Source organism: Sciurus carolinensis, chromosome 4 (genome assembly GCF_902686445.1).
Source record: "Sciurus carolinensis chromosome 4, mSciCar1.2, whole genome shotgun sequence".
Lineage (NCBI taxonomy): Eukaryota > Metazoa > Chordata > Mammalia > Rodentia > Sciuridae > Sciurus > Sciurus carolinensis.
This window is the reverse complement of record NC_062216.1, coordinates 75418676-75432496: the sequence shown is the minus strand read 5'-3', so window position 1 is coordinate 75432496 and position 13821 is coordinate 75418676. Positions and strand designations below refer to the sequence as shown.

The 13821-nt window shown below is 38.7% G+C and overlaps 1 pseudogene; it reads left to right on the top strand.

Moving 5' to 3' along the window:
- The first annotated feature begins 1568 nt into the window (after positions 1-1568).
- Positions 1569-1837, top strand: LOC124983977 (non-histone chromosomal protein HMG-17-like; annotated as a pseudogene).
- Positions 1838-13821: the final 11984 nt, after the last annotated feature.

The window sequence follows — 13821 nt, the reverse complement described above, 5'->3', positions numbered from 1 at the left end:
TGTAAGATGTAGAAAACCATATTACCTACCTTGAAGGGTTGTATGAAGATTAAATGAGACAATTCATAGAAAGTACTTAGCTACTGCCTAGCAAATGACCACTGCTCAAAAAAATACAGGGCGACAAGGCAGTTGGTTTGGGTTTCTTAATTCTACAAAATGCTGTATAATATAAAACTGTAAAGGGGGCTGTGCAGGATTACCAAAAGAGAATGAAGACTTCAGCCCTCACTACACATTCAGTCTGGTCAGGTGAGCTAGCTCTCTGAAGCATGTTTCCCATCATCCCTTACCCTCCATTCCTGCCCCTCAGCTACTTCATGCCGCTCTCTGGGACACCTACCTCAGTTCTACTACAACATCACTTTGCCCTAACACTTACCTAAGTGTTGGCATATAAACACCCTGATAACCAGAATGAGAAAGTCTCCCAAGCAGATTATTAGCAGCAAAAGTGGTAGTAGAAGCAGGTATTTACAGGGAGCTTACCATGTACCAGGTTCTATTCCAAGCACTTTCATTTTTCAATTAATGAGAAAATCAGTCATGAAGCTGATTGCCTCAAAAAAAAATCATAAACACTAAGTTAATTGTTTAGCCTATTGTAACAATGACTCTATGAAGTGGTATTGTTACCCTCGTTTTGCATATGAAGAGGTAAACAAAGGGTAAATAATTAGTCCAAAATCTAAAAGCCAGTGACAGAGCAAAATTTTGACCAGAAGCCATGTCTCCTCCCAAATCCGTATCTCTGATCACTACTCTTTATTGTCCATATAATAATCTATTATGGGTGACGTTGGGGCAGAGAGGATGTCATTAATAAATGTATTTGCTATTCAAATATTTATTTAAGTATTAAAGTCTGAAGAAAATATCATTTTGTTCTTCACTTTTTGAGTTCCCAAACAGCTACTTTCCTACATTCTTAACAAACTTTGAAATACATACTGGTTCAGACTCCATAGGTAAAAATTCACCCTACGGTCTTAATTTCTTTCCTTTTTAAATGATGTTTCCCTTCCACAGGAAGTATTAGTTTATTTCTTGCAATTGAAGTTGCTAGAGAGAGCATGCCCTCTAGTGGTCTCACGCTGTCTTGCAGTCAAAGGAAACCTCCATGTACAATAATCACTGGGTCTTTCTTCCCTACCGCAGGTCCCTGGGCAGAACACACATAAGAACAAAGAAAATATTGAAAAACAAACAAAGAAATCAATATACTCCATAGATAAAATAGCCCAAACAGTCTTTCATTTTTAAACGCTTTCCTTCCATCATGAAGTCTGAGCATTATTTCCTACAATTGTGCAAGTGTTGCTAGAGGGAGCATGTCCAAAGCTATGCCTCCAGACGCAAGCCCCAATGACATTTCTTTCTTACTGAAAGTGCAATGGCAGAACACACATGAGAATAGAGAAATTTTTGAACAGCAAATAAAAACATCAGTAGTAGATCTCTGAGCAGAATGAAAAAGAGGCGAGAACGACCTCCAGACCCAGCAAAGCCGAGCCTCTGAATCCCAGCGCCTAAGTCCCGCCGCCATCGCCGTCACCGTCGCGGTCACCATGCCCGGGAGAAAGGCTAAAGGATATGCTAGAGGTAAAGCAAGGTAAAAGACGACGCACAGAAAAGATCCGCAAGATTGTCTGCTAAACTTGCTCCTCCAAAGCCAGAGCTCAAGCCTAAAAAATCCCCTGCAAAGAAGGGAAAGAAGTTACCCAAAGGGAAAGGGGAAGAAACTGACACTGGTAAAGATGGGAATAATCCTGCAGAAAACGAAGATGCTGAAACAGACAAGACACAGAAAGCTGAAAGCGCTGGAGATGCCAAGTGAAGTGTGTGCATTTTTGATAACTATTTCTGGTGACTGTACAGTTTGAAATATTAATTTTTAATCAAGTTTTATAAAAATGCAGAATTTTGTTTTACTTTTTTTTTTTTTTTAAAGCTATGTTGTTAGCATTTCGTTTTTGTTTGTGAGAGAGTGGGGAGAAGAATATGTCACTAATAACAGAATGACTCCAAAGCTGGATTACTGTGTGTGTGGGAGGGTTCCCTGCAAGTTTTGAGAGACTTCCTCTTAACTCCCAGGAGCCAGCTTGGCACAAAAGCCTTCATCTTTATGTCCTCCTTCTCTCTCTTCCATCAGCAGAGACTTAACTCCCCTAATCCCAGAGACAGGTTGGGACCTGACCCCCTCAAGTTGGTTTTACCTATACATACTTTCCAGTGACATCACTGAAATGGTGTCCCTCAGAAAAGCAGCAGTTCCTATTCTAAATTTTGGATTTTCAGATTGAGGGTCAGCTCATGAAAAATTGTTAAACAACATGCTAAGTGTGAAATTTGCCCTGTTCAGAGCATCAAATGAAGCTATCATTGAGTTTTATTGTGGTTTTTTGTTTTGGTAGTTCAGGAAGGGAGTTTAGAAGTTGCTGTATACTGTTGATTGTCTGCCCGTGTCCTGCCTAAAATTTATGAAAAGTATTTCTAATAAAGCTGGATTGGAAAAATAGATCTTAATGCACTGTTTTGTTTAATTGAGGACATACTACTATCACTAGATTCACAGGGCAAATTATGAGAATGTAAAAGACAATTATTTTACTAATGGCTCAGATGCAGGCAATACAAGTACACCAGACCTTTTTTAAAAAAATATGCTATTCACATATCATATCTTTTTTTTTTTTTTTTTTTGCGGTACTAGGGATCAAACTCGGGGCCTGGTGCTTGCGAGGCAAGCACTCTACCAGCTGAGCTATCTCCCCAGCCCTCATATCTTTTAAAAGGCAACTGAAAATGACAGTCCTGGAAATTTTTTGAAATTAATGCCAAACCATAAAATTTCTGTGAAAATCATCGCAAGCTTATACATTCTCAGGCATAAGGACTCATAAGTAAATAAGGTTCTCTTTTTTCTTTTCTTTTTTTTCAAGAGAATATGTGATTGATGGAAATATTCTGAGTATGAGTCATATAAACACAAGTCTGGTGTACATATACATATATGTACAATTAAAAGGCAATGAAAGAGATGATTTGTATAAGTCTACAAAAAAGGTAAAACCATGAACAAAGTGTGATGTATTCTTACCAGTTATAATTCAAATGAGGCCTTAAGCTACCAAACTTACTACAGCTGTATTACATAATACTTAGTATTCCTACAGCAAGTCAAAGACTCTATAAATGAAAGTGAAATCTGTCTTTATCACTGCTCACTTGGCCTTTACACTGACTCAGGAGCACAGAAAGGAGGTTTTCTGTAACTTTGACAAAGCATATAAGTAATATTTAAGTCACCAAGAGCAACTCACATGAAATATGCATAAAATAGGGAAAGCATTCCACTTAATGATTTATAGTAACTCAACTGAAATCACTAATATAACAATAAAAAGCAACCATCTACAATGATGTATGGGAAGCAATGAAAGCAGATAAAAAGAAAATGGTATTTTTCTTTCTTTTTAAAATAGAATTTTTTATTTAACTTTATTTTTACAGACTGCATTTTGATTCATTGTACACAAATGGGGTGTAACTTTTCATTTCTTTGGTTGTACACAATGTAGATTCTCAACATTCATTTAATCATACATATACATAGGGTAATACTGTCTCATTCTACTATCTTTACTTACACCACCCACTCCCACCCCATTTTCCTCTACACCATCCAAAGTTCTTTCATTCTTTTCTCCCTCTCCGCCCCCCCCCCATCATTATGTATCATCATCCACTTATCAGAGAAAACATTCAATTTTTGGTTTTTTGGGCTTGGCCTATTTCACTTAGCATGATATTCTCCAACTCCATCCATTTACCAGCAAATGCCATAATTTTATTCTTCTCTATGGCTGAGTAATATTCCATTATGTATATATACCACAGTTTCTTTATCCATTCATCAATTGAAGGGCATCTAGGTTGGTTCCACAATCTAGCTATTGTGAATTGAGCTGCTATGAACAATGTGGCTATATCACTGTAGTATGCTGATTTTAAATCCTTTGGGTATAAACCATGGAGTGGGATAGCTGGGTCAAATGGTGCGTCCATTCCAAGCTTTCTGAGGAATCTCCATACTGCTTTCCAGAGTGGCTGCACCAATTTGCAACTCCACCAGCAATGAAAATATTATCCTTACACGCTAAGAGCTAACAAATTTGTAAGAAGACAACGGCAATTCAAACAAAATGAGGATTTCACCTCTGGGACTGGAAGGAGGGTGAATGTTTCATGAAGTAGTATGTGAGCTAGTTACACAGTGGGAAGGATCTCAACAGGCGGGTGAGAAAGGAAAGTATTCTAGGCTGAGGGAACTTTAGCCAGCATTCAATACTCATTGCAAGTGAAGAATGACTGGCACTCTGTCGGGGTTTCGGCCGGACCTCTGGCCCTAGGTGTGGCAAGGCTAAGATGGCGCCTGGCAGTGAGCCAGAGCAGTTAACTTTTGCACAAACAACTGACATCGTATTGAGGAAGTTCGAGGGATTGGCTGAGCTCCCTGATGGACAGTGCAGGTCCACTGTATGCCTGCCTTTGCTGCCTGTATCTGTGCATGCTCTCCCCTCGTGCTAAAAGGCTGATTGGTTACAAGTACTGTATATATTGGAGTGTAAGTTCCTCAAAGAGAGAACAAAGAAAGAACTGAGAGGATGGGGGTGCACGCAATAAAAGGGCTGAAAAGAACCAGGTGTCGTGTCTCTCTGCGGGCGGGGAGCGCAATAGGTGGTGCCGAAACCCGGGAATCTACAGATAAAGTAAAAGGTAATTATTTATTTTCATTTATGACCTTGAGTCCGTCATTGGTATTTCATTTATGACCTTGAGTCCGTCATTGGTAGTTCATTTATGACCTTGAGTCCGTCATTGGTAGCCGGCAGTGAAGGGTAAAGAACCCAGAAAAAATTGAGTCTACATAGATAGATGCAGTGGTACCAAATTGTGTGTGTGGTGTGTTATTTTTGTGTTTGTTGTGTGGCTTGTTTGTGTGCTTGGAGCTCTTAGTGCTGTAAGATTTAATCATAGGAACAGAACTGTCTAAGACTGGAATGCAGCAGCCTCTTAGGGAGTTGTTGGGGAATCACGGAACGCCGCTGAAGGCAGAACAGCTTGAGCATTCCTTGATACCATAAAAAAGGTCTCTCCGTGGTTTTTAGATAAGGGTTGTTAAATATATTCCTCAGTGGAAGCACCTGGGAGAGGATCTACACATAACAAAAAAACAAAAGCTGTTACCTGTTGGAACTTTAGCCATTTGGTCCCTGATTAAATCTTGCTTACAACATAAAGATAAACAAAATCTAAAGGGACCCCTGGAAGAGGGAAGTCAGGTTTTAGAAGAGATTAAAGAGAAACGGTTCTGTTCTCAGAACTCAGAAAGAAATAATAACTCAGAAGGGGAAGATTCAAAAGAGGAATTTTCAGGGGGGGAGCTAGAAAGGACATTTGGGAAGCTAACAATGCAGTCTAAGCGCCCTATTAATGATGACATTGACACCGGTGAAGACTCGAGACCTGTGGGCAATAGTTAAAAAACACTCTTTTGTGGAGCCTCTGACTGAGGGCAGTCAGGTTTTGGAGAAAATGTAAGAAAAAAGGTCTAAAACATCAAAAAGGGCGTCAATAAGATCAGGGACAAACAAAATAAAAATAAAAGTGGGTGTAAGGAACAACTTGTTAGAAAGAGGGAAATCAGTTTAGGGGAGGGTCCCCCTAGGCAGAGAGCTCAGCAGCTCCATTCCTTAAAAGTAGTAAAAAGTAATGTTTTGTGATTTTCTGCATTCAAACCTAACCTGATTTCTCAACCAGGTAAAAAAGGGTTAAAAAGTCCTGGGTAATCCTTCCTCCCCCTGCCTGGCCTTGCTGAAGCCACATTGGAATGTGGCTACAGCGTCTCAAGGAGAAAAGGGGGGTAGCCTGAAGATAAGAAGAAAAGAAAAAAAAAAAGAGAAGTGTCCGTTTTAAACTCCTGGGCCGCTACACAAAACTAACTTATTCTTCAGGATTCTTGTTTTGTTTTGTTTTTTCTTTAATGCTGTATTTTTGAGCTCATAATTTTGATCCTGCATACCTAGGTTAATGATTTTTTTTTCTTTTTGATCAGTTCTATTTTTTATTCAACTGAAGTTTTTGAACAGCTGTTTCATTGCAATGAACATTTACCTATAAAGTTACAAGGCCTTTGATTTTGTGTTATGTGTTATGTTGTGCTGTCTAATGTCATGTTTTGTCAAAACTGAGCGCTCTTAAAATTAAAATTTAAAAATGGATCCAAATACTTTTATTCACGTGATTTAAAAAGGTTCAATTTAAATTGGGTAAACTAATGAAAGTAAAATATCTTTAAAAATAACTTACAAGTCTCCAGGTGGTCAAACTAATGAAATGTTAATGTTAAACAATGTCTAATATCAATTGCTTCTAGGACTTTTCTTCAACAGGAAAGAGGCAGCAGATACTGTTCAGGACACTTGTCTGATATCTTGGTTTTTATAAAATAAATAAATTGGAGTTAACATGTATGGGATTACTCAAATGTGTTTGTAGAGACGTCTGGTTAATTTACAAAGTTAAAATGCTAATTGTTAAATAACATCAAGTACTTTTAACTCCTTAAATTACATGGGGTATCATACTTAAACATTATTGGTGTTTTCATAGGTTGGTAAATAAAAAGGGTTTATGATTACTTTGTGTCCTCACTAAACTAAAAACAAGGTTACTAAAAGTTATGTCCTAACAAGTGGAATTCTATATACAAAGGGTCCCAAAAGTTTCAACTGTGTTTCAATTAAGAGTACTATAAACAACAAAATATTTAATCTTATTAAAATAGGGTGATTTATCTAAATTCAGAAATTTCATAAGAGTTGTTTCAGAATGTGAACAAAAAGGGGTCAACAAATAGGAAAGAAAAAATAAAAGGTTCTGGGTATGGAAATGTATTTAGTAAAAGGAAAAAGAAAATGTTTCTGGATAAGAAAGTCTATATGTAATAAAGGGCAAGTTTCAACAAGTCTGTGTGTAACTAAGTTGGTTGTATGTATGTAAATCAGCTAAAGCTATTTAAGGTTTTTCCTAAGGTGAAATACTAATGTTCTGATATAAGCCAAAGTTTAATCTATATGGTAAAATGACATGGTAAAATAACAAAGTTTTCTTAAAAACACCAATTCATTCTTAACTTTGTGTCTCTTAAGTTTTATTCTTTAAAACAATTGTCTTAAAAATAGGGGTTTATACAATTATGGTTAAACAACTGTTAAAGATTGTACTACGTTATAAAGTCTAAATTTTTCTTTAAAAACTAAAATTGGTAAGAACCTATTCCTCACTAAAATTAAAATAACTCTAACCACAGATGTACCTTATAACCCACAAAAACAAGGTATTGTTAAACATACACATCTCACCCTCAAAAATACTCTTTATAAACAAAAAGGGGGAATAGAGGAGACCTTCAGGTCCCCTAAAGATAAACTTTCTCTTTGTCTCTTTGTTTGGGGTTTTTTAACTCTGGGTAATAAGGGTAACCCGGTGCTTTACTGGAGCTGCGGCTCAGTTTGTGTGTTTCCACGGAATAAACTAACTTACTACCTCTTTTTAGTCTCTTAGGAGGAACAGTTCAACTATGTAACAAAACAACTGCTTCTCTCAATTGTACTTCAGATTTGTGCTATCTCTCAATGTTAAAATGCTTCTAAGTTCCTGCTGGCAGACTTAATGTGTGTTCCTACCCTTCCTACCAGTCCCAGTCTCTGTTACAGATGCAGAATTGCCAGTGTTACTATCAAGAAACAGGAGAGAATTTGACATCACAGCGACTATGGTCACTGCAATAGTGGTTTCTACAACAGCAGCACTAGCAACTGCCATACCTACAACAACAACAGTCAATCACTTGGCCGAAAATACAGCTGCAGCCTTACAGACTAAAGAAACTCTAAACCAACATTTAAGAACAGACATTCTCCTGGTGAAGAGTGGACTTACTACAAGAACAAGTGGACATATTACAAGAACTTTTGGGACTGGGATGTGTTTACTCTTTAAGAGCTGTTTGTGCTACCCCCATTGTATATGATAATTCCAGCACCGCAGCTGGGTTATCTAAAAAATTGTCAGCCTATCTTACTTCTACTTGGTCGTCTCAATTTGATAATCTTACCTCACGACTTAGGGCTAAAATTGTCAAAGCTAATTCTACTAGGGTACAAATTGCTTCTATGTCTGAGCTGGCTAAATGGTTTTCTTCTGCTTTCAATTTTGAAAACAGTGGGCAAGCCTTGGCACTTTGGGGTTTTTACTCCTCTTTGGTATCCTTTTCCTCACTCGTCTGGTTGTACAACTACGAGCCACCCAACAAATGGACCAGATTATTTTTCATCAGGCCATGACTGCCCTAGAGGCCGGCAGTTCCCCACAAGTATGGCTCTCGATGCTGGACCGGTAGTCAAAGACGGGTAAGGGAGAAGGTGACACCGTACCGACCTAAGACAGGAGCTGTAGCATGCTCTACAGTTATCCGATGACGGGTAAGGACGGTGGTTGACCACTCCGCCTAAGACAGGCACGGTCCCGAGCTTTCCTTTTCTTTTTAAAAGAGAAAAGGGGGAACTGTCGGGGTTTCGGCCGGACCCCTGGCCCTAGGTGTGGCAAGGCTAAGATGGCGCCTGGCAGTGAGCCAGAGCAGTTAACTTTTGCACAAACAACTGACATCGTATTGAGGAAGTTCGAGGGATTGGCTGAGCTCCCTGATGGACAGTGCAGGTCCACTGTATGCCTGCCTTTGCTGCCTGTATCTGTGCATGCTCTCCCCTCGTGCTAAAAGGCTGATTGGTTACAAGTACTGTATATATTGGAGTGTAAGTTCCTCAAAGAGAGAACAAAGAAAGAACTGAGAGGATGGGGGTGCGCGCAATAAAAGGGCTGAAAAGAACCAGGTGTCGTGTCTCTCTGCGGGTGGGGAGCGCAATAGCACTCCAATTTGCCAGATCATATTGTGAGTGAAAGGGAAAACAGAGTTGAGGATAGAGCAGTAGTTTGGACTTCATTCTGGAAGCAAAGAGGAATCATTAAAGTCCATGAGTAGAGGAGAAGGAACACAGGCACAGCTTTGCTTCAGAAAGATTATCGTAGTGGCAACACCTAAGCAGAATTGGAAGGAAGAGCGCCAGGGGCAAGCAGGCCACCTAGAATAGAGGAAGTGAAGCAGGCCCAAATTCCAACAGTGAAGGGAGACATCAAACATAACAGGGGGAATTTTGCTAGCAAAGTGATTGTCCACCTTTTCCTCAAAACAAAAAATCTGAGGTTTAAGACACTCTTTTCTGTCAAACACAGTGCCTCAGAAGCAATGACAAGAAAGGAAACAGTCTGGAGGTCTCCACAGCCCTAGTGTCTTAGTTCATTTTCTGCTGCTACAACAGAATGCCACAGACTGGGTATATGTAAAGAACAGAGGGGAGATCTGAATGCAGGGCGACACTGACGGCGCCGGAGCAGGTGCTCCTCGGTGGCACGTGGCTCGAGCGCTCTCATGTCCTCCCTCTGTAGCTAGCCTCCAGCCCCAGGACCCAGAAGGCCAAGCAGGAGCCCTGTGGCGACCGCGCCTGCACCCTCTGCTGCCAGCCAGAAGAGTCTGTGGAGACATGACTGGATTAAGGAGATCAAAAAGCTGCAGAAGAGCACAGACCTCTTGATAAGCAAGTACCTCTTCAGCCACCCAGCAAGAGCAATACGTATTAAATTCACAGGTGGTGTGGACTTAAGTTGGCAAGCCCAGGCCCTGTTGGCCCTTCAAGAGGTGGCAGACCCATTTTTAGTTCACCTCTTTGAGGATGCCTATCTCCTCTCCTCACACACTGGCTGAGTCACTGTCTTTCCGAAGCATGTGCAGCTGGTCAGGAGGATCCAGCATTGAAGAAGGACTTGGCTGAGCTCCTGCAGCAGTGATTCCGGATGTTACCTGGAACTCTCCAGAGCCACAACTACATCCAGTGGTATCTGAGGTACTACCTGGATTTTGCTGTCTGAGCAGTTTGTGCATGTTGCCCTTTAAATTTTATTTATGAAAGAGAAGACTGCATGTTTCCTCTGTAGCAGAGGTATTATAGGAGACAATCAGCACAGTTCCAAAAGCCTGGAAAGACTCAGATCCACTTTAGTTGGTGTGATACTCATGACTTTTAAGGTTTGGAAGACATCAGATCTGCCATGTTATAGTAGAAGGATATTTACTTATTATTTTATATCTTTTGGTACTATATTCATTTTTACCATATTTATACTTTTGTTGAATCTATAAGGGAAAAATAAGAAAAGAGCACTTCTATCCATTGCATGAAAGGGCCCAGCTCTCCTAACCTCCTCTGCCTTCCAGATTAATATCATTAGTGCCTGTCAACAAATGTGTTGCTTTTCAAAACTAAATTGGGCATTGAAATAAAAATAATTTTTTTTTAATTTTGTTTTGTTTTAGTGCTGGGGATGAGAACCTGAACCTTGTACATGCTGTCTTCTCCTGAAGAAAAAAAAAAAATCTAATCATCACTTATTAGCTCCACCTCCCAACCCTGGGGCTTTGGGAATCAAGTTTCTAACACATGAGCCTCGGGGAAAATACTTTACTTAAAATATTTTTAAGTAAAATAATATTTTACTCCTTTTTCTTAGCTTTATTGAGGTATGATTGACAAAACTGCATAAATTTGGAGTATACAATGTCATGTTTTGATATAGATATTCATTAGGGAATAATTGCCACAATCAACCTAATTAACATGTCCATCACCTCACAGTTTTCATTTGTGTGTGTGGTAAGAATATTTGAGGGGGCTGGGGAGATAGCTCAGTCAGTAGAGTGCTTGCCTTGCAAGCACAAGGCCCTGGGTTCAATTCCCCAGCACCCAAAAAAAAAAAAAAAAAATTTGAGATCTACTCTCAGCAAATTGAAAACACCCAATACATTATCATTTATGTATTGTGCTAAGCTGTGCATTAGGTCCCCAGTACTCATTTATCTAATAGCAGAAAGCTTGTGCCCTTTCACCACTATCTCCCTTTTTCCTCACCTCCTAGCTCCTAGTGACCAGCATTCTACTCTCTATTTCAAGGAGTTTGACCAGTTTTAGATTCCACATAGAATTATGCAGTACTTGTCTTATTCCATTCAGTATAATGTCCTCAAGTTTCATCTCTTGTTGCAAATGGCAGAATTTACTTTTTTTTTTTTTTTTTTTTTTTTTTTGCTGGGGATTGAACCCAGGGCCTTGTGCTTGCAAGACAAGCACTCTACCGACTGAGTTATCTCCGCAGCCCCCACTTTTTTAAAAATAAGTAAACCAGGAGCAGTGGTGCACACCTGTAATCCCAGCGGCTGGGAAGATTGAGGCAGGAGGATTAAGAGTTCAAAGCCAGCCTCAGCAAAAGCAAGGCACTAAGCAATTCAGTGAAACCTTGTCTCTAAGTAAAATACAAAATAGGGCTGGGGATGTGTGGTTCAGTGCCCCCTGAGTTCAATCCCTGGTACCTAAAAATATAAATAAATTAAAATAAATAAATAATATTCCATCATATACATTTTCTGTATCCATTCATTTCTCAACAAACACAAATGATTTCCATTATTTTGAGACTATTATCAATCTTGCCACAATGAACATGGGTACTCCCTTTTCTCCACATCTTTGGTATCTTATGACTTTTTTTTTTTTTTTTTTTTTTTTTTTGTGGTGCTGGGAATCGAACCCATGGCCTTGTGCTTGCAAGGCAAGCACTTTACCGACTGAGCTATCTCCCCAGTCCTCTTATGACTTTTAATACTAAACATCCTAATAGGTGTGAGATGATATCTTGTTGTTTTGATTTGCTTTTCTCTGATAATTATTGATATTGACCATCTGCCAAATTACTTGTTGGTCATTTGTATGTCTTCTTTGGGAAAGCATCTATTCAGGTAGTTATGTATGGTTTTAAAATAAAGAGATGACTAAAATTGTGACTTCACAAGTCACATGGTTTATTCCATCTGAGGAGATTTTGGTTTTCTCTTTTTCATAATGCTTCAAGTGGGGGAAAATATGAGGAAAAAAATCTTATTGAGAATACACTTGATAGATGAAATATAACCACATAGTGAATGGTTTCCAATTTTGCTTAAAATCCAATTATTCATTTGGGATGGAAGCAGGGCTCTATTAGGATGGAAGCTCAATTAGGATGGAAGTAGGGCTCAGTGCATGTAAAGTTTAATCAAAGTTTAATGCATAGTTTTCCAGGAGAAGGACTTGGGAGAGGTGCATATAGAGAACCATGATCACACAAAAGTTCCCTCGAAGCTAATAAGACTCGTGGAGACTTTGGGAATACCTTGAAGACTGGTGAAGGATGGTTCTGCCACAGCCTAAACTCTCCATCTGTGAAAATCTTAATTTATTTGTTTTGGAGTCCAGTGATTGAGGCCAGTAACAGTCTCACAAGAAGAATGCTACATTACACTCCATGTTCTTATTACAGCAAAACTTGTCACTCATGTAGCAAAGTAGGATTTGGAATCATTTCAAAGCTATGTGACACAGGTCCTTTACCCAATTTTTATTTTTTTTATTATTATTTTTTGGGGGGTTGCTGGAGATCAAACTCAGGGTCTTATGCTTACAAGGCAAGCACTCTACCGACTGAGCTATCTCCCCAGCCCCTACCCAATTTTTAATCAAGTTATTTGACTTTTTGCTATTGAGTTGTACAAGTACTTTATCTAATTTAAATACAAACCCCATTTTGGATATGTGGTTTGCATATTTTTCTCATTCTCTCTGTTGCCTTTACCTTTTTTGGTCATTTCCAACACTGTGCAGAAACATTTTGTTTGATGTACTCCATTTGTTTATTTTTGCTTGCGTGGCCTGGGCTTTTGGTATCAAATCCAAACCATCATTGCCAATACCAACATCAAGGAGCTTTTCCCCAATGTTTTCTTCTAGTTTTATGGTTCATATGGTTAAGGTCTTATGTGTAAGTCCTTAATCTCTTTTGAATTGACTTTAGTGTATGGTGGAAGAATTTCACCATACACTGAAATTGGAAGGGACCCAATTTCAATTTTTTATATACAGATATAGGGTTTTCCAATATCATTTACTAAAGAGTCTATCATTTCCCCATTGTGTAGTCTTGATTCCTTTGTTATTAGTTGTATGTGCATGGGTTTGTGTATGGGCTCTCAATTCTTTTCCTTTGGCCTATATAAGTTTTTATACCTTTTCCATACTGCTTTGATTACTGTCATTTTGTTATATAGTTTGAAACCAGGAAGTTGTGGCCTCCAGGTTCGCTCTTTTTGCTGAATTGCATTGGCTATTTGGAATCTTTTTGGTTCCATACCAGTTTTAGAATTGTTTTCTCTATTTCTGTAAAAATGTTCATTGGAATATTGAGAAGGATTGAATTGATTTCTGTAGATTGCTTTGGTTAGTCTGGACATTTTAACTCTATTAATTCTTCCAGCTCAAAACATAGAATACCTTGCCATTTGTTCATGTCTTTTTCTATTTCTTTCATCAATGTTTTATACTTTTCAAGGTGCAGATCTTTTATCTCCTTGGTTAAGCTTATGATTAAGTCTTTATTCTTTTTGATGCTAAGGCAAGTGGGATTTTAAAAATTATTTTCAGATAGTTTACTGTTAATGTAAAGAAATGCTAATGATTTTATGTTTACTTTGAATCCTGCAATTTTATTAGTTCTATCAGTTTTTTTGGTGGAGTCTTTAGATATAGGTTTTCTATACATTCGATCATACCCCTT